Source organism: Papio anubis, chromosome X (assembly GCF_008728515.1).
Source record: "Papio anubis isolate 15944 chromosome X, Panubis1.0, whole genome shotgun sequence".
NCBI lineage: Eukaryota > Metazoa > Chordata > Mammalia > Primates > Cercopithecidae > Papio > Papio anubis.
In genome coordinates, this window is record NC_044996.1 from 105,383,303 (window position 1) to 105,409,670 (window position 26,368).

General features: G+C 54.9%; 1 protein-coding gene across 5 annotated transcripts in view; it reads left to right on the forward strand.

The window, feature by feature from the left end:
• BCOR (BCL6 corepressor) overlaps nt 1-26,368 on the forward strand; it is a 129,509-nt gene that overhangs the window by 18,817 nt on the left and 84,324 nt on the right. The window contains exon 1 of one of the 5 annotated variants that reach the window (XM_017954132.2): nt 12,779-12,946. The exons of the other annotated variants lie outside the window; for them this stretch is intronic. The gene's annotated coding sequence lies outside the window, so the exon portion shown is untranslated. Of the gene's footprint in view, nt 1-12,778; nt 12,947-26,368 lie in introns of those variants that run through there. 5 annotated transcript variants of the gene reach the window in all.

Sequence of the window (26,368 nt, forward strand, 5' to 3'; positions counted from 1 at the left end):
AAATGGGCTGATCTTTTTTTGTTTTGTGTTTCTTTTTTTAATCCCTATTTTCTTTAAATCTGAAACCTTTTTCAAAAAGTTTCCAATCTTCCATTTAGTTTTGTTTTCTGAAACTTTTATGAAATGCTGTGGGAGTTTTTACTGATTTCAAATGGGGTATCGTGTTTTGGTGGAAAATTGTGTCTGTCCCACCCAGCTAATGTCAAGAGCTGAGAAATGAATCCAGAGTTTCTGATATTTGATATTTTGCTTAGCTGAAATAAACTTTCATCATTTTTCCTAAACAACAACCTTTCAGAAGCAATGACTGTTAGCCCCGGGAACCCTGGAAATATTCAGTATTTGTACCCTCCCCTCTCCCCGCCGAACTGATTCTACATTTTTAGAAATAAAGGTTATTTTAAAAATAATTGGCCTTTACTCAGACCGTTTACTGCAAGATTCATGCCCTTTATTTACGTTCACCTCACGGTGCCTTTTATTTGTGTTCAGTCATTTACAAGTCTGCCTTTCCAACTAGATTGTAAATTACTTGAGGGGGCCAGAGGTGTCTTTAAAAAATTCACTTCTGTACTTTTGGATCCCCCTAGGTCCTAACACAGCGCCTCGCCCTTAGCAAGCTCTCCATAAATGCATGTTAAATTCAAAAAGTGGACAAAAAAAAGTTCCAGTCTTCTCCAATCAGGAGCCCTAAACCGTGGTGACTCCCAACCCCTCTCGGCCCCCAAGGGCCCCCGGGAAAGGGTGGGTAGGCCCCCCCCCCCCCCCCCCAGCTGCCTCCGCAGGTTGCCGCTGGGGACCGAATTCTGGGGTGCGCGGGAGAGGCGATAACACGTTGACCATCGCGGGAGTCCGGGAACCAGAGGTTGCTTCTCAGGATTAAGATCCGTTCCAGCGTTTCGGGGAGGGGCGACACTACAGGCCTCGCTTTCACCAGGGACGGCCGCCCTATCGCCCCCGACCTGGGGTCAGCGTGGCCCGCAGCGGGGAGGGGGGGGCCTCGAAAGGGAGCGCTCCCCGGCAGCCCGGGAACATCCGCGCGGCAGCCCCGGCCGGGCCTGCGGCTCCGCGGTCCCACCGCCGGGGGCAGCGCCTCCTGCGCAGCCCGGCCAAGATGGCGGCCGGCGCGCAGCCGCCCGCGTCCGGGGGAGAGGCGGCGGCAGCCCAGTGTCGGCCGGGGAGTGCGCTGTGTCCTCCTTTACTCACGGGGACCCCGAGGGCCCGGTCCTGCCACTTCGTCCTGACAGGCCCCCTTCCCGGAACCCTACCTGGAAGGGCCCCGGCTGGGATCGGGACGGCCTGGAGGATGGCCGCCTGGCTAGACATGGTGGACAGGGGACCAGAGGGGACCACTGGGTGCCAGCCCCACACCCAAGCCATTTCCTCCAGCCCTGGGACACCTCTGGTGCGCAATTCGACGATATTAGTAACTGCAGGTGGGCTTCACGCCCCGTAAAGACACAGGGTTCAAAGCTCTTGAAATCAGGAGTGTCTTGGAAAATCTGCTACTTCTGGTTGTGAAACCCACGGTATTCTCTAGTAAAGGCTACAGAATATGTGCGGTTCCTCACATTTGCTGTGACATCGGTATGCGCGCTGTGTAGGCTGCCTGCCTCCTAGGACACTCCAAAACCTGAGGCCCAATTTACCAGAAATGGCATTGATGAATGCGGTGCATTCTGAGTGATCTCCCGCTGGGCTCAGATTGGGAGGTCAGAAGGGCCCCCAAAGGGAGCAGCTGATGCAGGTAGAATCACAATGGTAGAAACAGAGAAGTACCCAGAAACGCTTCCCCATTACCCTTTGTAAACTGGGTTGACACCTCCCACTGGTTCAAGGTTCCATCCAAAGTTTGCATGTTGTTTATCAGCTCAGCTTGAGAGGCAGAATGTGAACTTTTTGGTTTTGTTTTGGTGAAATAGTCTTTCTGCATGACATTTGCACCAGCTTGTTATTCTTATGGAAAACACTTCCTCCACCTACCCTGGGCAGCAGCCACACCAGCCTTTACTTCCTTGTGCAGGCCCTCTTTTAATTACCTCTCTCTTGCTCCAGTTTAGGCAGCCCCCGGCACTTTGTTCAAGTATAGCAATAAACTCAAGACTGGGCCTAATCCTCTGTGGTCCTGACCTTCCCCACAGCGGGCCTGGAGTCTGGAGGGCCTTCCTGCTCCCCTGATTAGGGCCAAGAACGCAGCTTGATGTGTTTTGTGTTTTCTCCCCTCTGCACACTTGGTACTTTTCAGAGTGCTTCACTAAAAAATCAGATACAAGAAAAACTTCAAAGCAGCCCTTTGGAGCCAGGCCTCCGTGAGCTGGGGTCACCGGACCACCAAGCCAACCATTCGACTTCTAAACTGTGGCCAGGGCCAACGGGTTACCGCTGACCTTTTGCACACCGAATTCCTCTCCTAGCGCTAGCTCGGGTGGCCAGGGAGCCTCAGCTGCACCCACCTCCTGCCCGGTCCAGTCCCGATGCCCCTCCCGGGAGGCGCGGTAACCTTAAACGGCAGGACAGGCGGCTGGCCGAGCTGGTTCGGTGACGACTCCTTGGAGACAGCGGCTTCGAGGAGCAGGCCCCATCCGCAGCGCAGCTGAACGAGTTAAGCTGCCCCAGGCGTGAGCGGACCAGGGTGGGGCCTGGACAGGAGAGAACCGGCGGGGGGCCCCGGGCCGCGTCAGCCCAAGGATTTCCAATTTGCAGGGGGAAAGGTGAACCTGACTCTCCCTTCCCGAAGGGCTGCGTGGGGGGCCCAGAAGACCTCTGTCAGGGGTTGGGGAGGCGCCTCGAAGCGGGGCCCAAAGTGAGGCTGCAGAAGGGGGGGTTGTGGGGGGAGGCGGTGCGCCCTCAAGGCCACCTGGTCAGTAAAGGCGCTTCTGCGCCTTACGAGCAAGCAAACAGCTGTAGCATCCGCCCCTCGGGCTCCAGCGGCCCACGTGCAGGCAGGCAGGCAGGGGAAGAGTGGCTCTGCGCGCAGCCCCGGGTGCCCTAAGGCCCATCCGCCGCTGTGCTGCCCCAGCCCTTCCGCCCCTCCCCCCAAAAAAAACCTGGCCGCGCGGGCCAGAACCTAGGCTGCACGGGCTCCTGACCCCGGCTCGCCAGGCTCAGCCCAATCCGACCCCGCCTCGGCTTCACAAAGGCCACGTGCGGCCAGGGCGGACAAGGAACGGCCACGACTCTCAGATCTTTAATTACGCTAGGAGTCCCTACCCTTCCCCCCAACCCATCGCCGGCTTCCAGCCCTTTAATCAATTTCACGATATTAAATATTAATTTCCTGCCAGCCACGGTTTCTCGGAGGAGGGGGAGGGGATGGGTAGGGCAGCTCCGAGACTGGGATGGCTTTGCAGGGTGTGACCACGATAGCAGGGCGCGGAGGACGCGCGGACTCCTAAGTGACCTGTGCCCGGGAACTCGGAGCCACTGGGTTTTCGCTCTGTAGCTGGGGAACTTGGAGAGTTATGAGCGCCTGGGTGCAGGCCTCCAGGAGGGGCAGCGAGGTGCGTGGAGAGTCCGGGTCTGCTGGGCGACCGCCTCCTGCTCCGCGCCCCCCCACCCCAGCCGCGAGTCAGCCTCACGCGGGCCCGCGGCGCGCTGCGATGATGGATCGCGCCTGGCGGGGGTGATTTGGTGTTGATCGCACATTATCACTGGCAGGTTGGACTGGTTGCTGATGGACGACTTCTAGCTGCGGAGGCAGCGGCGTCTTCAGACGCCGCGCTGGGAGTCGCTTCCTCGGCGAGGGTATTCCCCCCCCCGACACACCCCCTCCCTACTTCCAGGCGCCAGGAGGGCCTGGGAGTCCGAGTGTGGTCTCCTCGCGCCCAAGGCCGCCCGCTCCCGTCTGGGTCCGGGTGTGGGCTGTTGGCCGGGTGAGGAGAGAAGCCAGGACGCCTCTCCCACTTCCTCCCACTCCTCCTTCCCTTGCCGCCTGCTCCCCACCCCCTTCCTGCTTCCCCACCGCAACCTGGAGGCCCTGGGTCACTCCGCGGGTGATATCCACGCCGCCTGACCCTGGCCGCGGGGGTGCGGACTCTTCCGCCCCGCAGCCCCCGACCCTCTCCCCCGGTCGCAGCAGCCGCGGCACTGCGGTGCGCCCCTTCTCGCCTCTTTTTCTAAAGTGCCTGCAGATACAAAAGCGGTTTCGTAATGCCTTCCGTCTGCGAGAGCCGGAGGACCTTGGCTGACCTTTCGGAAACTGATTGCAACTGCCTGTTAACAGCCCGTACTGACCGCACTGAGCGGAGCGGAGGACAATCATTTAAATGACAGACGGCGAGGTGGCCCCGGCTCAGTCGAGCGGCCTGGTTAAGCCCGCCCCGCCCCTTCTCCGGCCCACCCCCCCGCAGCTACTCCCCCAGCCCCGGGCGCACTGCGGGCCGCGGCGGGCGCTCGGGCAGGCGGGGAGGACGCGCGCGCGTGCGTGTGTGTGTGTGTGTGCGCGCGTGTCCACGATTACCGGCCGACGGGTTAACCCTTTCCCGAGCAGCCGGTCCCTTTGAGGCCGGGCGCTGCCGGCTTAATCTGCCATCTGCAGAAGAGGAATAAAAGGGCCGTCTCCGCCGACTTTCCCTAATGGGTAAACTGTACCCTCTTAGCGTGACCCAGGCTGCGTCCCTGCTGCTGCCAGGGAAAGATCCGGACCCCTGGCTCTTCTGCCGCGGCCCTGGGTCCCCTCCCTGCACTCCCCTTCCTCTGCACAGACAGACACAAGGAACAGCACGAGGGGTCCAAAGGCTCCCAGAGACTCGCGATGCAGTGGACGTGGGTGTTCCCGGTGTTTCCTATTTTGGAAACTGGAGAAAGGTGGGGTGGGGGGGGAACGTAGCGAAAAGCCGGAGTGGGGGAGGGGAGGCTGGTGACAGGGCACCTCGGGCTTCGCTCGCTCCCTCTCTCGGGAGAGATCGCCAGCTGCTCTCCAACAGGCAGCGCCCTGAAATCTATTTAAAGAGAGGGAAAGGGGAGGAGAACAAAGGGGGAGGAGGGGGACGGCGAGAGGAGCCTGGGCGAGAGCGAGCGAGCAGGGAGGATCCGCCGCTCCGCGGGCACATCAAGCGCTCACATCTGTACACTCCGCGATCGATGGGGAGAATGGATAATATTTGTCAGCTGCAGACCTTTCTCTTCCCTGGTTCCTGGGGAGGGGAGGGGGCGAGGAGGGGGAGGGGCGGGCAGGCCAGGCGAGAGAGGCCGCCTCAAGGACAGCGCGCTTCCCACTGCAGCCACACGGAAACCCAGAGCCATGAAAGCCGGGGGATTTTTCTCTTATTATCATTATTAATTATTTTTTATTATTCCACAGCAGCCAGCGAACGCTCGGTGGCGCCCCTCCCCCGCTCGCCCGCCGCCTCCCTTTGTTGATTCTCAGCTGCGAGCGCGGCGGGCCCGAGCCGCCGCCGCCGCCGCCGCCGCCGCAGAGCACGATCTGCTCTTGCGCCCTCGGTCGCAGCTGCGGCCCAGGAAGCCGGGGCTGCGTCCCCGCCCCCTGCCCCCCACGGCGCGGCAGCCCTCGCACCCCCTCCTCGCCTCCCGCCACGAGGCCAGCCCTGCCTCTCCACTGCCTCTCGCTGCAGCTCCGAGTCCCCAACGCAGAGCAGAGGCTCTGGCTGCAGCGGCCCCGAGCCTCCGGCCGCGCGGGGGCCTTTGCCACCCCCAACCCTCGCAGCTGCACTCTGATGCCGCCGTCCTCACACATGGTCTTCATTTTGCACACTAGCGGCGTGCTTCCTCTCAGCTCCTCTCCTCGGGGCTTTTCGGAGCGAGGAGGGAGGTTTAGAGGAAGTTAGAAACCTAGCGAGCCCAGGGGAAGGGGGAAAACCCTCGCTCTCAGTCTCAGCTTCCGAGGCAGAGGGAGCGCCCCGCGGGGGGTGGAGTAGAGTTTGGGTGCCCTCCCCTTCCTTGGATGCGGGAAGGGCTAAGTTAGGGGTGGCGGTCGGAGGAGCGACAGATTTGCTTTTGCTCATCCACTTGCCTGCTCAGACCGGCCTGGGTAGCCTTGACCTGGCACCCTCGGAACGGCAGAACCCGGATGGAAGCAGATCCGCCAAGCGGTCATCAAACAAGACCAAAGACATCTCGGCTGTCCCCCACCCTCGGGCCTCGAGCGAGGGTGGGGGTGCCCCCTGGGCCTTGGCTTCCCCGCGCACCCCCAGGTTGGAAGGCCAAAGCCGACGCCTCCCAGACCCGGGGTCCGGGCCCCCGTCTAGGGCGGAGATGTGTAGAAAGCTCTAGTCCGAGTTTATTTGCGGCCTGGCTACCCCCTCCCCCCGCCGCTGTCGTCCTGCGATTCTGAGCCAGCCTGCGGCGGCGTCCCCGACTGCTCCGCGGTCCTGGGCAGGGCAGGAAGCTGGCACGGCCGCCGGCTGGGCAGGCGCCACTTGGCCGGGCAGGCTGCTCGCTGGAACTCGCGCGGCACCTTCGCGCCGAGTCGGGTTCCTGGGTCTCCAGCCCGGTCACCCTGAGCGGTTTTACCCTCCACTTTGACCATCGGCCTCCCGCAGAAGTCTGTCTTCTCCCGCCCTCTCGGCTTTTCCCTTCCTCATTCTGTCTCGGGAGCTCCCTAACGCAGTCAACTGCCCTTCCCGAGATTCAAAAAGAAGTTTTGTGTTTCCCTGGGGGTAGCCGCCTAATGCTTCTCTTGTTTTGCGGAACAAAGCAGACATTCAGTGAGGAGGGGGCAGGCGCTGACTCCTTCCCCGCCCCGCAGCACCCCGCACTCCTGCAGGTTCGGAACGCTGGGTCCCCGGTCCGGGCCCGGGGGGTAGGGTGGGGACCCCCTTCCCCTAGGCTTGGCCACAAAAGCCTCGCCCGGTAGCCCGAGAGAAAGCGGCGTGGTGTTTGGGTGAGGTTCCCAGGCCGGGCGGGGAGGGCGTGCACGCGGCTGTTTACAGTGTGCCTGTGCTGCTGGAAGCTCACCCGCCGCCGCTTGACAGCGTGGGGCACCCTCTGGCTGCCAGCTCAGAGGAGATGCGCAGCGGCGAGCCCTCCGGCACTCCACCCGATGCTTCCGCAGCGCCAGGGCCAGGGCGCGCTGGGAAGCTCCAGGTCTCCAACCTCGAGTTCCTTCGGCCCACATACCCCTCCCCGTAACAATGGCCTGGATCGGGTAGTATATCAAAGGGACGGGTGGGAAGAGGTGAAGAGCGCACAAGGGACTCTCGAGGCTGTCGAAGCGCCTGGGTTCTGAGCATACCCCCGCCCCCGCCTGTCCCCTTGCAGGACTAAATTCCCCCGCCCGAGTGAGCGAAAGACAGATACTCTCGTGACTTGGAGGTATTTCTCCCTCCGGATAACCCCCTGCAACCCCATTAGCCCCTACCCACCCTGCCCAGTGGATTTCTCTCCACTCCACCCCGTGGGGACCGCTGCACTAGCTTTGCCCACGAGCGCCAGGCCTTCTTGTCGTCGCAGCGCTGCCTTAGATCCCGCTCCACCTCTTCCCCTCTCCTGGGCCTGTGGCCGGCCCCTGGCGCCTCCAGCGCGGCCTGAAACTTGATCCCATGTCGAAAGGACAGTGTGTAAACACCAGGCGCGCTCCGAGAGCCCGCGGGAGGGGCCGAGCGAGGGCCGCCGGGGCAGCTCCGAGGCCCCGCGCCCCCGCCTGCCTGCTCGCCCGGGGCACGATCGGCGGGGCCGCCGTCTCGCTCTCTGCCTCCCCAGTTGGCTCAGCTAATTGGAGCCGCCGCCGCCGCCACCGCTGCGGCCTCTTGTTGAATTTTCTAGATCGCAACCGTTCAGTCGTGGCTGCCTGCCGTTCCCCTCCCCCTCCCACAGCTGTTATCTCGGCCAGCAACTTGTTGGTGGTGGGGACCGGTCCCACAGCTGACCCTGGCCTCAGGCTCCGAGTTCACCCCAGCAGTTCCAGGGGGTGTTTTTCTTCGAGACGTGGGAAGGGAGGTAAAGTCTTAACGGAACAGTGAGGCTTCGGGCCAGAATCCAAAGGCTCCGGTACTAGCCAGAGGATCCTCCCGGCAGAAAGCCATGGTCCTCCCTGTCTTACACCAAGAGGTAGTGACAGTCCCGGAGGGGCTCCAGGAACAACTCTGCTGGCAACTTCTGTTCATTCCAGGAAAACATTACAGAAGGGTGAGGTGATGGGAGGCAGAAAGAACCCCCTCCTTCCTACTTGCCCCAAATCCCCCTCCGCGCTTGGGCATTTGGGACTAGGTGTGTAGGTTCCTCCTGCAGCAGAGTTCACCTGCAGCAGAGTTCACCTGCGCCTTGGGCCTAACCCACCCACATGCCACAAGGATGCTTTTCCTCTTGGTTTGGAGTACCTGGTGGGTCCAGGGGGTACGTACCACCCTTAGTACCTTCTGGAGGTACAACTCCCCCACGCTAGGTCAGTTCTAAGCTTGTACCAGGAGGCCCCCCTGGGCCTTGGTCCTCCCCTGCCATCCCCAGCCTTAGCCTCCTTTCCTCTTGGCCAGCTGTCTCCTGCTCTAGCCACACATCTATGCTAGCTGCAAAAGGTCTCGCCTGTATGGATCTGTAAGAGGCCCAGAGCTCAGCCCCATGGCTGAGGTGGGAAGATGTGAAGCAGTTTGCTAGTGCAGGAATCACAAAGATATTGTTGATGATGCCAGAGCAGTTCCTGGTCTCCAGCATTGCCATAGAACGGCTTTTCCTCGCGGTAGAACTTTCGCTAGTGGTTTCACAGGCTCAGGGCCCAATCTTGTGAAAGTAGCTACACTCCCCAGCCCGGAAACACATAAATACACATAGGCAAACTCCCAGGAGGCTGGGTGTAGGAACCACCATCAAGGGGATCTGTAGCAGCCAGAGAATGTCTGCTTTTCCTGTGACAGTTCTGAGAAGGGCGCCTGTTCCCTCCCTTTGATGGTTCTCTGACAACTGTTAGGGAACAAAGAGTGGAGGCCACAGGCTCATTAACTGTCATTTTCCACGTCTTTCCTCCACTTCTAACTTTTACCCAAATTACTACTTTAGAGTTTTCCTGAGGTGTTCTCTCCATCTATTTATAACCAGAGCAAGATTTCCAACTCAATCCTTATTGATTTAAACTATGATAAAAAATGAATCTACAAAATTATTATTATAATTTGGTATCTAAGATGACATTTCAGTAGGTCCAAGTTCACATAGTTTTTGGCATCTAAAATCCCCTAGGCCATTCCAATCAGATAACCTAAGTGTGTTTCCCACTGTCAGTTTCTCTTCCCTTTCCATAGTGGAAAAAAACTGAATCCTGTCAAAGATGTTTATTCTCCTTCACTCCTACCCCATCAATCTGTGAGAACCTTGTTTCTGTTTAGGGTAAGGTATATTTCTATGTTTTGATAAAGAAGAGAGTAATGTATGTTCCTCTTCAGGCCTGAAAAGATAATTATGCATCCTGGGAGCTTACTTTTCTCCTGGCTGTTTAACGGACAGTCTGGATTCTGGCTCTGGAGCAGGAATCCTTCGATGTCCCAGCCTTCTCCTCATCCCCTTTCCTCTGTCACCACTCAGTCATCACCAGGCCTTTAGGCGGGTCACACGGCCTGAGGATTTCTGTTCTGAAGGTTCGGAGTGCCTCAGAAGACTCTGCAACTCAGAGCCTGGTATCATGCATTCACATTTTTTTTTACTGTGCAAAGCATATTCGGAGCCATTGGGATTCCTGTTCCATCTCTCTGAAAGCTTATGCCAAGAACTCCCCATGGGGCCTATGGTGATGGATGTCATGAGGCCCAGGAAGGAGCCATCATGGTGGGAAGAGTTGAGTGCCTGCATGTAAGACTCAGATTCGAACCAAACCAAAGTGCAAACAGCAAGGAAAAAAAGCAACTCCGCGCACCTGGCTGGTACCCTGCTTGGAAACAAACCGTACCTCCCCACTCTCCCATCTCAAAGCTAGTAGAGCCTAAGGGCACACCATTCCTTTGGCCTCCCTTTAGCTCGACTTGGGAATGGCGCAGTTAAGCATATCAGGAAGCTGAGATGCATCCACTACTCCTCTCTTCCCCTGGCGCTGGGCTCAGCTTGGCTGAACTTGCCGTTCCTGTCTTTTTAGAAGAGCTGGTTGTGTTCCCGAAGCAGGATCGCACTGTGCTGCCTCCCCAGGGGTCCTCAGCTATTGATTTTTAATATCCGTATTCAATATTGTGTATTAAACATTGAATCCATGCACAAGAGGATGTGATGCAAATCACCAGCCGTGCCTGAGACTTTAATAGTTGTTTTATTGCCCGGAAACCACAGTTGGACGCAAGGCATCCTGCAGCCGAGGCTGGGGGCGGGGATGACAGGCTGAGAAGAGGGCTGAGCGGAGCGGAGCAGAGGATAAGAGATCTCTGAAATCGGCACTGATGAAGGCACAGCCAGGCACTAACAGCTCCCCCCAGGCAGGCGGGTGGGGGGCCGGCTCCAGGCTGCTCTGGAAAGAGCAGGGGCTGTTGTATGAGACCCGGGCAGAGGAAGAGGTGTGGGGCTGTGTTCTTCCTTCCTGGACTTCCCTAACTGGACTGTGCATTCCTGTCCGGCAGTCCTTCCCCTCCACGCAGATGCTCACCCAGACACACATACACAACGATGGAACAGGAAAGTTAACTTTGGGGCAGGAAACCCCAGGCCTCGGGCTTCTTCCACCACTCTTCGCTCCGTGACCTTAGCGCAGACCTCTCTCAACCCGCTGGGCCCCATTTCCCTTCTTTGCCAATGGCGGTGATGCTATCTGCCCTACTTCCCTCACAGCCCTGGTGGTGAGGCTGCCGCGGCACATGAGATAATATTCGGGGAAAAGGCTTTTGTAAACTGTCAGGCCCCACGTAGGCAGGCTGAGGGATTAGTGCTGGCTTTCCCTTTATACTCCCTCTCTCCTGCAGGCTGTGTCTCCTGGCTGCCTTCTTTCTCTCTGAGACATGGGCCCCCTCCCCCATGAAGGGCCCCCTCTTCTGCTTCCTCGGCCACCTCTGCTTGATCTCCCAGGCTTCCTGCCCTGCCTGGACTCTGCATTCAGGCTAGGCAATCAGGTTTGCAGGAGGCCCAGCAGGGAGAAAGGAAGGGTGAAAACGACTGAGTGTGTGGTGGGGGTGGTTGCAGCAAGCGTGTGCAAAGCCAACAGCCTCGGGAGGGAGGAGAAGCACACTCGGTGGCTGCGGCCCCGGGTTGCGGAGCCCGCGGGGAGGGGCCGTGAGTGGGGGGCGCTGATCGGCCCCGTGTGCGGACAAGCGGGAGAGGGGTCGAGGGGAACCTGAGTCTGGGAGTCTCTTCACGTTACACCGTTTCTGGTTATGGGAAGTCCAGCCTGAATCCCGATTGCTGGAAGGCTAGGGTGTGGGCAGTGCCTTCAGGGTATTGCAGTTGGGAAGGCCACATGGAAAAGCGGTGGAAAGTGGCAGCCCTCCAGCGCCGCCAAGTCAGATAAAAAGTTGCCCGAGGTCCTGAGAGTGGAGGCACCAGCTCTCTGATGGCCTTGTAGGCGCCCTGAGAACATTCCGAGCTCCTCAAACCCGATACCTTTGTCCTGGGCTCAGGGAGGGGGCGGAAACCAGAAGGGCCCGGATTCTTGAAGACCACCCCTGGGGACCCCACTGTCTGCTGGGAAGGCCCCAGCCGACTGTAGGCCGAAGCCCTGGCAGGAGGTCATGCCAAGAGTTTGTGTCCGCGTCCTTAGGTGTGAGAATGGGGCTATGCCAGGCTGGGCCTGGCTGCGCACGCCTCCGCTTCGGGACTCGGGCGGCTGCTGCTGCCTGCGTTTTCCGGTCTTCGGCCGAGTCTCCCTGGGTCTCTCCTCCCGCTTTGTCTTGCTGCCAGCTTCTCGCCTGTCCTTGCCAGTCTCCTAGGTCGGCGGGTTGCGCTCTGCCTCTCTGTGTGCGTCTTTGCGCACATGTGGCGGTCTTCCTGCAACCTGAGTCAGCTCGGCCTCTTCCCGCGGGGTACTTGGCTTTGCCTTTGGATCGCTGCGAGAGTCCACTTCTTGCGCTCCCCTCCTCCCCACCTCGCCTTAGGCAGACGCATCCCGGGCTTGGCGATCCCCCAAACAGAAATATCCCCGGGTTTCTGGTTTAGCTCCACCAAAACAAACTCAAGAGGGATTGGGGTATCCTTTACTGCGTTTCTCGCTGCTCTCAGCCCTAGGCCGAAACTGGAGGGGTTGTTTTGTTTTTAATGAGACCTACTTTGCAGAGTTGAAGGGGAACATTTCTGCGGCAGACCTCGAGGTCTGTGGCGCGCTCCCAACTTTCAAGACTGTAAGCCGCCGAGAAAGAGAATTTGGGTACATGATTTTGCTGCTGATGTGGGCTGGGACGAGGGTGTCCAGAGTGCACGTGCATGTGCGGATCGCAGGGACTCTCGGTGGATTAGCCGCCAAAAGCGGGGGAGCGCCGCGTATGGACGCTAGGGCTGGGGGCCAGCGGGGACCTACAAACACCCCAGGCGGCCGAGCAGGTGAAGGAACCATTCCGAGCCCGTTCCCTCCTCCCGGGCCCGCACGCCGCCGGCCATTGCGGCGGAAACAGGGTCCAACTCCTTGAAAGTAAACTTGCCGCCCGGGGCGAGGGGCGCGAAGGAAGGAGGGGGCTGACATTGGTGTCTGCGTTGGGGAGGCCAGGAAGGCTTGTGTCAAATTTCAGCCCCTAATGACACTCCGTGGCGAGGTGCCAAGGCCCTGGGAACGGCGGCGGGGGTTCTGGGTGAGAGTGACCGCGCCGCGGGGCCCAACTTGCGAACCCCGAGGCGCCCGCAGGGCCGAGGGAGGCCGCGGGGGCAGGCGCGGCGGGCGGGGAGGGGGCGCTCCTAGAGCCTCCTGAGCCGAGCGGAGCGCAGGCATCTTCCGCAATCCATTCATGCACTGAAGCGCGTGCAGAGCTGCTGATCGCTGCCATTGTTACTCGCGGGCGGTGTGGGAGCTGAGCCTCCACTCTGGCGAGAGATAAATGGCCTCTGACAGCCCCTCCTCGCCAAGAGAGCTCCTCGGATTTCACCGCGCGGCGGCTCTCAGGTCTGTGCCTCGCTCGCTTCCCGGTGAGAACCTTTAAATCAGCCTCCCGGCCTTCCCTCCTCCCGGACACTGTCCCCCGCCCGCTCAGGCCCCGGCAGGGCCCCGGGCGCGCCGTGTGCAGTCTCGGGGGCCTCTCCCCACCTGGGGGTTAAACACGGTGGGGGCGCAGGGGGGACCTCAGGACCGTGGGGGGAGGCGCCGGGCTCCCCAGCCCCGGCTCCGTGCCTCCGCGGGAGCGGAGCCCCGCGCCCCGCCTCCGCGCCCACAAGATGGATCAGGCTACCGTGCGGAGAGCGGGCTGTAAATATTTAAAAAGTCTCTCGCGCGCTGGCGGTAATGGCTTTCGCAGTCGGAATGTGTGCTGGGGAAGAGGAAGGGCGACGTGTACTGTATTGCAGGGTGGGGAATTGTTCCTACGCTTCCCCTTAGGTCCGGGGTGGGCTACATGTTCAGGCTTCCCAATTTCCCGCCCTCCGCCTCTCCGCCGCGGTGTCCCACGATAGCATCGAGAACGCCAGTCGACAGGGAACTTGAGCATAGCCGGGCGACAGAGGCCCGGTCGAGGTGACCCTGGAGCCACCCTCCCCACCCGGGTCTCCCAAGCTCGTAGGTTGCGAGTGGTCCCAGACCCCTAATCCAGGTCCACTTCTCGCTGCTGCACAGGGGAGGGCGGGAAACGCACAGATTGGAGCCCCCTGAGTTTGGGTGGTCGCAAAAGCCTGGGCCGGGGTTTCTGCAGAGGGGGCCTGGACCCTGTGTGTGCCTTTGCTACCCTCCCCAGCCGCTCTTAAACCTTGATCCGCTCTCCAGGAGACCCCCACCCCTATCTGAATCTGAAAGTAGCTTTGTGGCTGCTGGGACCGAAACCTGGGAGGAGGCAGCACGGAGAGATTGGGGTGGGGAGGGGGTAGCCTCCAGGCTTAGTGGAGGTCACACGTGGACCTAAACGGGGACTCTTTTGCCTCTCTGGTGAGTGTGGGCCTGGGATCTTTAAGGCCGAGCCCTGCCGGATGGAAGAGGTGGGGGAGGGGGATTCAGCCTTCTCGACTCGGCTGGGAGAGGCTTAATGGGCCCACCACAGGGTGTGTGCCGGGTGAGGTTGTCGCCTTTGCCAGCGGCCACTCCCTGGCGGGGCGGGGGAGCCGAGTTGCCCAGAGCTGGGGCGGGCCGGGCGCCGCGTGTTCGCGCGGAAGGTTCCAGGGGTGTGGACCCAGGCCGAAGCTGTTCCCCTGCGCCTTCCACCCCGCCGGCTCTGGGACCGGCCAGAGTGTGGGTGCTGGCGGCGTGTCAGGACGCGCTGGGCTGCTCTCCGCGTTCGAGCGCTGGGAGCTCCCGACTCCTGGCAGCTCTGTGCACTCCGTTTCCAGGGGCTTGTGTTGCGCCCTTCTCGCTTGTTTGTCTCGTGTGAGTCTCGTAAACCGCCCTGATTTATTACCCAGACTAAATGCTTAATTTGTGAATATGAAACAGATTAAAAGGGGCGGGGGGAGGGGGGTTGAGGTCGGCATATTTTAGCAATCAGACCAAAGCAGCCCGGCAGATGTTTCAAATTTGTCGACATTTTCAGGCTCATGTGGAAAGCCAGCCAGAATGGTCAAGAGGTCCTTTCTCCTTCCTTCAACCTGAGAACTTGGCAGTGATCAAAAGGAGGTGATTAGTAGCTACAGAGAAAAGACACCAGCAGGCAAGGAGTTAACAGAGATTGAGCCGTTCACCTCCAGGATTGGGATTTGGAGGGGAGGGGGGTCACAAAGGCAAGAGGAATCCTGGCTAAAAAGGGGCAAGTCCTGGAAGCCAACTCTGAAGAACAAAGTAGAGGGTCCATTAAAAGTTAATTCAGTAAATAAACTTCATTGGTGATAAAACATATAAGAAAGATGGAAACTCCAACTTAAAATAGCCAAAAGATAATAAAAATAAATCGCTTTTATGTGGCCTGGACATGTACATATGTCTTTGGTCAGGTCCCGGCAATGATCCACCTAACACAGGCCTCTCCCGAGTACCCTCTCCCTTTGAAAACCCCACATGTACAGCCAGTGTTTTTTGGCGTTTGTGATTTTGGGGCAACTTCACACATCAAAGGCGAGCACCTTTTTCTTTTCAGCTCCCTGATTCCAGCCACCCAGTGAAGCAGATACAATTTCTATAAATTGGCCGCCTTCTCCAGGTTTCAGTTGATCATCACCATATGAGATTATTGAAAGTCTAATGTCTTATTTCACTTTTTCCAAAGAGTGAGGAGGGGAACAGTTTATTGAAAGTCAGGCCACGTGAAGACTCTTGTGTTGTGCAATAGTAATTTCCATTAGCCTGGATTTATCAGCCTCCTGATACTGCCACGTGTCTCCTGCAGGTTCCTTGTACCACCTTCCCTCTCCCCCTCCAGGTCTCACCATCTGTCCCCGTTAACAGGTAGAGTTCAAACCGGAGCATTCCTGTTGGGAAGGAGAAAATGGCTGATGACCAAAAATTAGGAAACAAAAGATTTGTTGTTGTTGTTGTTGTTTGTGAGATGGAGTCTTGCTCTGTTGCCCAGGCTGGAGTGCAATGGCCTGATCTCGACTCACTGCAACCTCTGCCTCCTAGGTTCAAATGATTCTCCTGCCTCAGCCTCCCGAGTAGCTGAGATTACCGGGCACACGCCACCAGGCCTGGCTAATTTTTTGTATTTTTAGTAGAGACGGGGTTTCACCATGTTGGCCAGGCTGGTCTCAAACTCCTGACCTCGTGATCTGCCCACCTCGGCCTCCCAAAGTGCTGAGATTACCGGGGTGAGCCACCGCGCCTGGCCAAAAGATGTATTTTTTAAACATATTTGTTATAACTCAAGAATCCCCTCTTCGGCCTTTGTTTCCTACTCCAAAGTTTTTTGTTCCCCTTTGGCCTCGATACGATCTTTCGTTTTACTAAAGTTGATTATGGTTCCTCTGTCTTGTCCCCAGCCAGACAGACAAAGGCTTAGGGAAAGTCAAAGGACGTGTTAATTATATGTTTCTTGTAAACCGACTTTTCATTTTCCCCTAACACATTTAGTTGGCTTGGTGTTTAGTTTAACACTCAATTGCTACAAATATGCTGCTTAAAAAGGCTGCTTTTATTAAAACAAATAAATGAATTCAAAGACCTTTCTAATTTCAACTCATTAGAACAGAAACAGAAGAAAACGAGAAACAGAGAGGGAAAAGAGGTCAGGAGGGAGAGAAAGGAGACCAGGAAACACACACACACACACACACACACACACACACACACACACACACGGGCTGCTCTTACGCCCATCCCTCCGGAAGCCGTGTTAAACTGGTCCATACAATTGTCCCTGGCTGCCCCCTGCAGCTCGCCAGTCCTCCTGGATTTTCCATCACTTGGCGCCTAAGGCGATCATTAGCTGAGAATGGGCAACCTCCTCTACCTGCAGGCAGCTCATCACTTACCAGCCAGGGGAGGCTGGCCCCATTTGCTCAACCCAAGAGGGGTCCTTGGTTTTTGCCCCTGGGTGCATTGGTGCCTAATTAAACTCTATCCAGGGCAACGTGCACTAAATATACGTAGGCTGAGAGGAAGCTGGGAGGGAAAAGCAGTCATTACCTAGGAAGAGAAAGAATCTTCCGAGAGAGAGGAGGAAGGACCCCTGCGATGGTGCTTTCTGTTTACCCTCAGCAGAGCCTTGGAGTGCATGTTCACTTGGGTGCTGAAATCAAAGAGAAATGGAAATCAGGGGGAAAAAATCCATAGCCCACACAGACCTGAACAGGGCCTATGTCACCACAGGGCAGGAGGGAGGTCTGCTGTAGCTCCAAACAGACAGTGCTGGCTGCAGAAAAATGACTCAGGTGCCCTTGTGGCATCGGAGTTATTGCTTATGTGTCACGGCCCCCTCATGCAGGAGCTGGAGCTGTATAAATGGCCATGGGGACAGATAGGAACAGCTGTGTCAAGAGTCCAAGGACTAGGTGTATGTTGTGAAGCCAGACAGACGGTGGAGGAGCAGGGGAGAACCCTGAGCTGAAGACTAAAGATCCTGCTAGCACCTGGGCCCAGGCAGGATCGAAGTGACCCAACCTGGCGCTAAAATGTCAGCCGGTAAACAAGAATGTGTGCAGATGTCATACAAGAGCCACCAGGGCTTGAATGGAGCCCCATTTAACTCAGTGGAGGAAATCAGTTGAGAGGGTGAAAATACTAGCTCAGGGTGACATGTTAGTGGCAAAAGTGAGACCAGAACCCAGAGCTCCCAGCTTCAGAAAACAGCCAGAGGAGGAAAGTGACTTCTGGTTAGAGAAAGATCCAGAGTGCTCTTGGTCGCTGAAGAGGCCTGGTATTTCAGTCATTTGGCATTTATTAAGCACTTGCTGTGTGCAAAGCACTATGCTGGGCATCAAAGGGGGCTACCAGCACTATGAGCCCTCAAAGAACTGAGCAGGGAAGACCCTTTCCTTTATATGTGTCTGGTGACAAAGGCCATGAAAGACAGTGGGTGAAGGGGCTGGGGAATGGGAGGAGGAAGCCAACCATTTTGGGCTCCACTTTTGAAGATAGCGGCTTACAGGTGGGCATTGAGGCCAGAGGGCAACCTGTAGCAATGGACCCCTCTATGGCCTCCCTGAGCCAAACCCTATCTGGCTAAGCATCTGCGCCTGTAAGATGATTGTCCTCCCCATGGTGGGAGTGCCAGAGAGGTCGTCTTCACTTCCCCTTCCTTGGAGGGCCTGACTTTGTTGCCCTAGGCAGACCAGGAAACTTATTCTAATGCGAACGAAGGAGGCAACTTTTCTAGCTAGGAAAGCACACACTACAGCTCTCTCTCTTGCCCTGAAAAAGCAGAAGAGCACAGCTTATTCCCAAAAGCTCCTGGACAAATGTAGGCTCTCTGGGGGAGCCGGTAAGGGAATACTGCCTCCCTTAACAAAACAAACCTGAGAATCTCCAAGGTTTAGCACTGCACATGGAGTCTCCCAGCAGAGAAGGAGGCTGGCTTAAGTGCCCCCTGCATTCCACCTGCCCCTTGGGGCGCTCTCAGTGTGATCACAGGTGCCCTTCCTCAAGCCATCTGGCCTGGACCCAGTCTCTGCTCTTGGTTTCCCTAAGCAGAGGCGAAACACGCTGGAACCTTCAAAGCACATTCCTAAACACTAAGAGAGAGCTGTGGGGAAGTGAAAACAAAGAGGCCAAGGAGCGCTGGAGCAGTTCAGCTTCCAGAGTCTGTGGGCCAACAGGGCTGGCCCAAGTTCAGTCAGACTTACTGGCTCTGGGCCAGCCAGAGCTGGCAGCATGCCCTCTTCAGCCCACTGCTCAGGCCCCGTCGCCCCCCAAAAACCTGGGCACACCCCAGAGCAAGCCCAAGCCCCAGGAAGCCCTGCTGCCCCTTGGCAGCCCTCTCAGACCACCCCCTCCCCCTTCTGGTTGTGGGTTGCTAGTTCCAAGAGCCAAGGAATGGCTTCCAAAATCCCTTCATCCAGAGTTTCCCAAGAGTGAGTGGGTTGCCAGTGGGTCAAGACGGGGATCCCCCAGCCCCTGAGAGTGAACCGGGGGTGACCCAATTCCTTGGCTGGCAGCTTCAGGCCACGTTGGGCAATTGTGGACACTTGGTCACTGTTTAACCTTGTGCAACAGAAAAATACCACATTCTGTGCTGAGAATCACTGCTCACTTGTCGTAAGTGTGACATCCATGCTCCAAGGGTTACCCACACATACGAATAGAAAGGATATTGGACCACATGGTCCTTCGTGGATGGTGAACACAGCATAGTCAGTGATTCAACAAACGTTCGTTCAAGCCTCTCTTGTCTGTCCTGCACTATGCTTGTGGCTGTTGGGGGTGGCTCGGGGAAACCCCCAGTTAACAGGACCCAGGACCCTCCTTAGAGGACATAAAGTCTCCCCAAGAGAGATAAGCCCCATGGAGCTGAAAAGTTCATTGTGCTTACACTAAAACCAGGAGAAAGAGCAATCCCTGGTATTACTCCTCAGTCTTAGTTTTTTGCTTTGTTTTGTTTTGTTTTTGTTTTTTTAATGGGGTCTCCATCTATCTCTTGCCGAGGCTGTAGTGCAGTGAGGTGATCACAGCTCACCGTAGCCTTGACCTCCCAGGCTCAAGTGCTTCTCCCGCCTCAGCCTCCCGAGTAGGTGGGACTACAGGCACGTGCCACCACACCTGGCTCATTTTTCTTTTCTTCTTTTTTTTTGTAGAGACTAGGTCTCACCATGTTGCCCAGGCTGGTCTCAAACTCCTGGGCTCAAGTGATCCTCCCACCTCAGCCTCCCAAAGTGCTGGGATTACAGCCATGAGCCACTGCACCCCACTTAGGCATATATAAATATATATATTTAAGCCAAAGGGCTGATGGTGTGTTTCTGACCACTTTACACATAAAGCTGGGAAACTAAAGACTCCCTCAGACTCCCAGTGGCTGACCTGCTGAATGGGACTTGGGAGCTGGGAGTTCCATGCTTTCTCGCCAAAGGGTCCGCTCAGGTGACATCAAGTTCACGGCAGATGTTATGGGTAACACTTGCACTTGGCAGAAAGCTCTAAGGCTATAAAAGGATGTTTGGTGCCTCTCCTGCCCGCATTTCTCAGTCACTCAGTTTGCCTCTCTGAAGGCAACCACTGCTCCCAGTTTATTGCTTACCCTTCCCAAGATAGTCTATTAAGGCTGATTCTTTTTTTTTTTTTTTTTTTCTTTTTTTCTTTTTCTTTTTTGAGACGGAATCTTGCTCTGTCACCCAGGCTGGAGTGCAGTGGCACAATCTCAGCTCACTGCAATCTCCACCTACCGGGTTCAAGCGATTCTCCCGCCTCACCCTCCCAAGTAGCTGGGATTACAGGTGTGTGACACTATGTTGGGCTAATTTTATGTATTTTTAGTAGAGACAGGGTTTCACCGTGTTAGCCAGGATGGTCTCTATCTCCTGACCTCGTGATCCACCCGCCTCGGCCTCCCAAAGTGCTGGGATTACAGGCATGAGCCGCCACGCCTGGCCTATTAAGGCTGATTCTTTTAAATATATATATTAATTTTATTTTGAAAAAAATCCCAAACCCACAGAAAACTTGAAAGAGCAGTACAACGAACACCCATATATGAAGGCAGGTTTTCAAAGGCACTATATTTATTCAACACGCCTACCCTTGGAAAGAATTCAAAACCCCTTCAAAGATCTGAATTAGTTTAACTTTATCTTAAACTGTTACTTAGGAGTACTTTTCCTTAGTAGACATGTTGCCTGCTTGTTCATCCCCCTCCTCCCAGCCCCCAGCACCTTATTTGTGTGCCTTGTGCATAGCGGGCATTTCCTAAAGCTTGCAGGATTAAATAGCGAAGACTATGTCGTAGTTAGTATGGGGGAGCCAAACTGCCTGGGTTCGAAACCTGGCTCTACGACTTGACCAGCTGTGTGACCTGAGGCAGTTACTCTCGCCACCTGACTTTCCCCATCTTTGAAATGGAGGGTAATGATACAATATATTTAATGATGTTGGGAGGATTAGTTGATGGACGTAAAGCAAGTAAAATAGTGCCTGGGCCAGGCACGGTGTCTCACGCCTGTAATCCCAGCACTTTGGGAGGCCGAGGCGGGCAGATCACCTGAGGTAAGGAGTTCGACAGCAACCTGGCCAACATGGCGAAACCCTGTCTCTACTAAAAATACAAAAATTAGGCAGGCGTGGTGGTGGGTGCCTGTAACCCCAGCTACTTGGGAGGCTGAGGCGGGAGAATCGCTTGAATCCAGGAGGCGGAGGTTGCAGTGAGCCGAGACGGTGCCACTGCACTCCAGCCTGGGTGACAGAGCAAGACTGTGTCTCAAAATAAATAAATAAATAAATAAATAAATAAATAAATAAATAAATAACAAAACAGTGCCTGGCATCTAGAAAGTGCTTAATAGGTGTTAGGGACACTTGAGACTGAAACACATTTGATATTAACTTTGCTTTGGTGATTGCATGTAAGTCATTTGGCCGAGTTGATGGGCTCCGAGTTTTCCTTGGTAACCGTCAGAGACCCAAGAAAACCAGGAATGTGACTTCATAGTCGTCCCTCTAGTGAGAGGATTGCCCACACTCAGCACATAAGTAGCAGGGGCTTCTTGTGACCAGTTTCCACTCATGGAGAGTTTCTAGCTGTGCTTATTAAAAAAAATATTTGAGGCCGGGAGTGGTGGCTCACGCCTGTAATCCCAGCACTTTAGGAGGCCGAGGCGGGCAGATCACCTGAGCTTGGGAGTTCGAGACCAGCCTGACCAACATGGAGAAACCCCGTCTCTACTAAAAATACAAAATTAGCCGGGTGTGGTGGCGCATGTCTGTAATCCCAGCTACTCGGGAGGCTGAGGCAGGAGAATTGCTTGAACCCGGAAGGCGGAGGTTGCCGTGAGCCAAGATTGCGCCATTGCATTCCAGCCTGGGCAACAAGAGCGAAACTCTAAAAAAAAAAAAAAAGATATTTGGAGGGAATGTCTTCCCCCGTCCACTTCCCTTTTATAGCCCGGCTAGTTGCTGCCCTGCTAATAGAACCATCTTCGAAGAAAGAGCTAGCATTTGTTGTACCCACAGACCGGTAAGAAGATCTTCTCCTTCAGGGTGAAGCCTAGGCTCACGAAAGCCTGAGGTCAGAAAGTCAAGAAGGGTTAGACAGAGCAAGTAGGTGCAACCCCAGAAACCTCCACTGTCTGGCAAGTCAGAGAGAGTCTGACAAAGTTGTCCGGAATGTTCTTCACATAGGAAGCGTCGAATGGTGGATGTCTTAAGAGCCAGAGGCAAGAAAGGACTGGGAAAGATAAAGGAATTTCTTTATTTTATTTTAAGTTTTATTTTATTTTATTTTTGAGATGGAGTGTCACTCTGTCGTCCAGGCTGGAGTGCAATAGCTCGATATTGGCTCACTGCAACCTCTGCCTCCTGGGTTCAAGTGATTCTCCAGCCTCAGCCTCCCCAGTAGCTGGGATTACAGGTGTGTGCCACCACACCCGACTAATCCGACTAATTTTTGTATTTTTTTAGTAGAGACGGGGTTTCACCGTGTTGGCCAGGGTGGTCTCAAACTCCTGACCTCAGGTAATCCACCCGCCTTGGCCTCCCAAAGTGCTGGGATTACAGGCATGAGCCACCGTGCCCGGCCAGGAATTTGTTTAAAGGTATACTTTGCTCTGTGCTATAAAATACTGCACCTAATGTTAGGCTTTGACGGCTATAATATGTGACCTTGACATTGTGGCGTATCTGCCATATAATTTAATTAACATGTGATGCTGGCACAATGCCAGAGAGTCAAACATTCTGACAGCTCTTGGAAGCCACATAAGTCCCTTTGAAGTTCCCCCCAGTGAACTGACACACAGAAACCTCCTATGGTTGAGGACAGCCCCTGATGCGGTATACGGAAATATAGCTGCGTGGTGGTTATATTGGATGGCACTGGCAAAGCCACCTGCTGGTTTGCCACAGTTCTGGAGGTCTGTTGTGGTTTCTAAGGGCCAAAACCATCAAGAGTGGCTCCTTGGGGAAGAAGAACTCATTCTTCATCAGGAACAAAATTAGGAGGTCTCCTGTTTGCAGATTTTGCTCCACAAAATGTTTTCTTCAGGCCGGGCGCGGTGGCTCACGCCTGTAATCCCAGCACTTTGGGAGACCAAGCTGGGCAGATCACGAGGTCAGGAGATCGAGACCATCCTGGCTAACACAATGAAACCCCGTCTCTACTAAAAATACAAAAAATTAGCCGGGAGTGGTTGCGGGCGCTTGTAGTCCCAGCTACTTGGGAGGCTGAGGCAAAAGAATGGCATGAACCCGGAAGGCGGAGCTTGCAGTGAGCCGAGATTGCGCCACTGCACTCCAGCCTGGGCGACAGAACGAGACTCCGTCTCAAAAAAAAGAAAAAAAATGTTTTCTTCTTCCTCAACTTTGCTTACTGCAAAGTCATTAAGCTGCACACAGGAACGTAAATTAGATAAGAGGCATATGAACCAAGGAGAAAAAAGACCCTATACATCTATCGTGCACATAATTATTTAACACCCACTATACGCCTACTAAAGCTTTGGACATTTATAGCAGGAACAAAAACAGTATCTTGGACATCATAAAACTACATTTTACTAGGGAGAGAAAAAGTACATGAGCAATAAAAATATATAATATTGCAGGTTGTAATAAATACTCGGAAGAATTAAGAAGGGTATGGGGCTAGAGAGAGATGGAATGTTCTTTTATGTAGTTATTTCAATCTACAGCAGGTAGAACAAGTGTTCTTTTAGATGGTAGGTTGTGCAGTATGAGTCTTGGATTGACAGAGTAACGTGCTCAGGCAATGTATCAATAAGCTCTTGCCACAACACTGTTGTATCACAAACCACCTCAAAACATCAGTAAGCACTTATTTCTTACATACGTGTCCGTGGGTCACCTGTGGTTCACTGGTCTAGAATGTGCTCAACAGGGCTTGACTCCAAGTGTGGATTGGATCTAAAGCCGCTACACGTGTCCCTCATCTTCTATGGACAAGTGGGCTACCTGGGACATGTTCTTCTCGTGACAGTGGCAAAAGTGCAAGAGGGTAGAGTGCAAATGCGATGACTCTTAAGTCCGGGACTCAAAATTTGCACGCTGTTACTTCTGCCTACATCTTTTGGCCAAAAGAAGTCATGTGACCTGACATCGGTGGGATGAGGAGACATGCTCTACCTCTAAAGGGTGTGGACACAGGGCGAGGTGAAGCACTGGGAAGAGTAATGCAATCTGAAACAGATGATTCAAACCAAAACTATGTATCTCTAGCTGTGACATTTATATATACAAACACATATATCAAATGATAAAACGACCCTTGTTGAAACCTTCTGTTTTAGATTAAATTTGAATAAATCCATGCAATAATTACATTACCCGCCCCGAGATGGTTTATGATGTCACCAGAGGCTTCTGGGTCATTGCCGCCAATCTCAGGAAACCTGGGAAGATGGGCCACCGGCCATCCCAATGCTGAGAGACAAAAAGGCCATGAAGGGCTGGGCGCGGTGGCTCACACCTGTTATCCCAGTACTTTGGAAGGCCGAGGTGGGCAGATCACCTGAGGTCAGGAATTCGAGACCGGCCTGGCCAACATGGTGAAACCCTGTCTCTGCTAAAAATACAAAAGTTAGCCAAGCATGGTGGTACGCGCCTGTAATTCCAGGTACTCGAGAGGCTGAGGCACGAGAATCACTTGAATCCGGGAGCGGAGGCTGTGGTGAGACGAGATTGTGTCACTACACTTCAGCCTGGGCGCGAGAATGAAACTCTTCCCCCCCTCCAAAAAAAAGAAAATAAAAAAGCCATGATGGAATGGAGACCTTTCTTCCTACAGGGGCTTCCCTTGCAGGGAGAGTACAGATGGGAAAGATCAGAGGAGACCCCAGACTGAGCAAGTTTCCTTGCTTACCTCTAAGCATGTCTTGGAGTGGCACAGATGTGGGATAGGATCCAGGAGGTGTGACTAAAAGCTAGACTTTTAACTGGTCTTGCGGGCTGTGCAGGACACACCTTCATCTGTTGTATGAAGCTATGTGAGCTGGTCAAAGACTCCCGTTCTTCCTTGCAGCTCCTTTCCCCCCCCTCAGTTCTGCCCACCTTTCTCTTGCTGTCCTTGAATAATGTGGGAGGGATTCCTAAGTGTCTCTGCAGAAAGTGATGATTTCTAATTTCGGGCCTCCTTTCAATGAATTCCTCCAGGGCTCTGCAGTCAGCCAAGTACTGGAACCTAGCCCTTCCCTTTAGGAAGGAAAGCTCTTGGTTCAATTGATTCCAATGGTTAATGGAATCTCGTCACCGTTGCCCAGAGTGATTCTAATCAAAGGAATCCACTGTCTAAAAATTCAAGGTAGCAGCATCAAGGTTTACTTCTTGTAAGCAAAGAGACTGGGGCACTGGGGCAGATATGTTTTATGGCGGGTCCCCATGGGGATTCAGTCTCTAATTTGGGAGGATTCTGGCTCCTATCTCCAAAGGTGTGTGAGTTGATCCATCTTCTGTAAGTAATCCTATCCTAGACCTGGAAGGGGGACTGCCTTTTTTAGTTTTTGGTATTTGGTGTTTTCCTTTTTGAGACAGGGTCTCATTCTGTCACCCAGGCTGGAATGCAGTGGTGTGATCATGGCTCACTGCAGCCTCAACCTCCTGGGCTCAAGTGATCCTCCCGCCTCAGCCTCCCAAAGTACTGGGATTACAAGTGTGAGCCACCGCACCTGGCCATGTCCTTGATCTATATATGACAGTAGCTTTTGGAAACTGAGAAAATAAAACTCTGGATCAGGCTTCAAGTCCCCTGACCCCTCTTTGATCTGGTCCTGGTCTTCCCCTCTCCTCTGGTTCCATAGCTGCCACAGAGCACACCCCTGGGGCAGCCCAGTGAGTCCCTCTGCCCACTCATGCCCTCCTGCTTGTTCTGCCCTCAGAGGGAGCCTCAGCCCCTGAGCCCCCTGCCTGGAGTGATCCCCCTGCGCACCCTGACTCCCAGCTCCAGGCCCCACCTCCTCTGCGGAGCCCCTCCCAAATTGCTAGGGAGTTACATTTTAGTCTAATTCTCCCAGATGCCTTTGTGCTTGTTGTCACAGCCACAAAACTTATCATTTGGTTGCTCTGAAACGACTTTACGCCTTATCTGCTCGCTTCAGTTGTAAGTTCTTAGAGCACAGGGACCACAGAGCCTAGCAAGGTGTTAACACACACGAATGTACTTACTGGTTGGATAGCCTCCCATCAATTTCTGTCTCTTAGTGGTGGGGGAGTAGAAAAGACTTCCCAGATGTTAGGGCCAAGAAAGTCGAAATTGAGGCCAGGTGTGGTGGCTCATGCCTGTAATCCCAGCACTTTGGGAGGCCGAGGCGGGCGGATCACGAGGTCAGGAGATCGAGACCATCCTGGCTAGCACAGTGAAACCCTGTCTCTACTAAAAATACAAAAAATTAGCCGGGCATGGTGGTGGGTGCCTGTAGTCCCAGCTATGCGGGAGGGAGGCTGAGGCAGGAAAATGGCATGAACCCGGGAGGCGGGGCTTGCAGTGAGCCGAGATCGCACCACTGCACTCCAGCCTGGGCGACAGAGCGAGACTCCGTCTCAAAAAAAAAAAAAAGAAAAAAAAAAAGAGAGAAAGAAAAGAAAAGAAATTGAAGCAGATGACCTCAGATCATGAAGGATTTTCTGAAACTGCTATATTTTGAAGAAAACCTTGCCGGTCCCCTCCAGTTTTCTGTAATAACCTGGCTGAGCAGTGGGTTTCACTGTACAGTTCACACACTAACTGCCTCAGGGTCACCTGGGGTGCCAGTTCAGAATTCGGAGTCCTGGCCCCATTCCTGAAAATACTGACTCAGTAGGCCTGGGGTGGGGCCTGGAAATCTCTATCTTTAACACGCCACTGCTGACTCTGACGCACAGCCA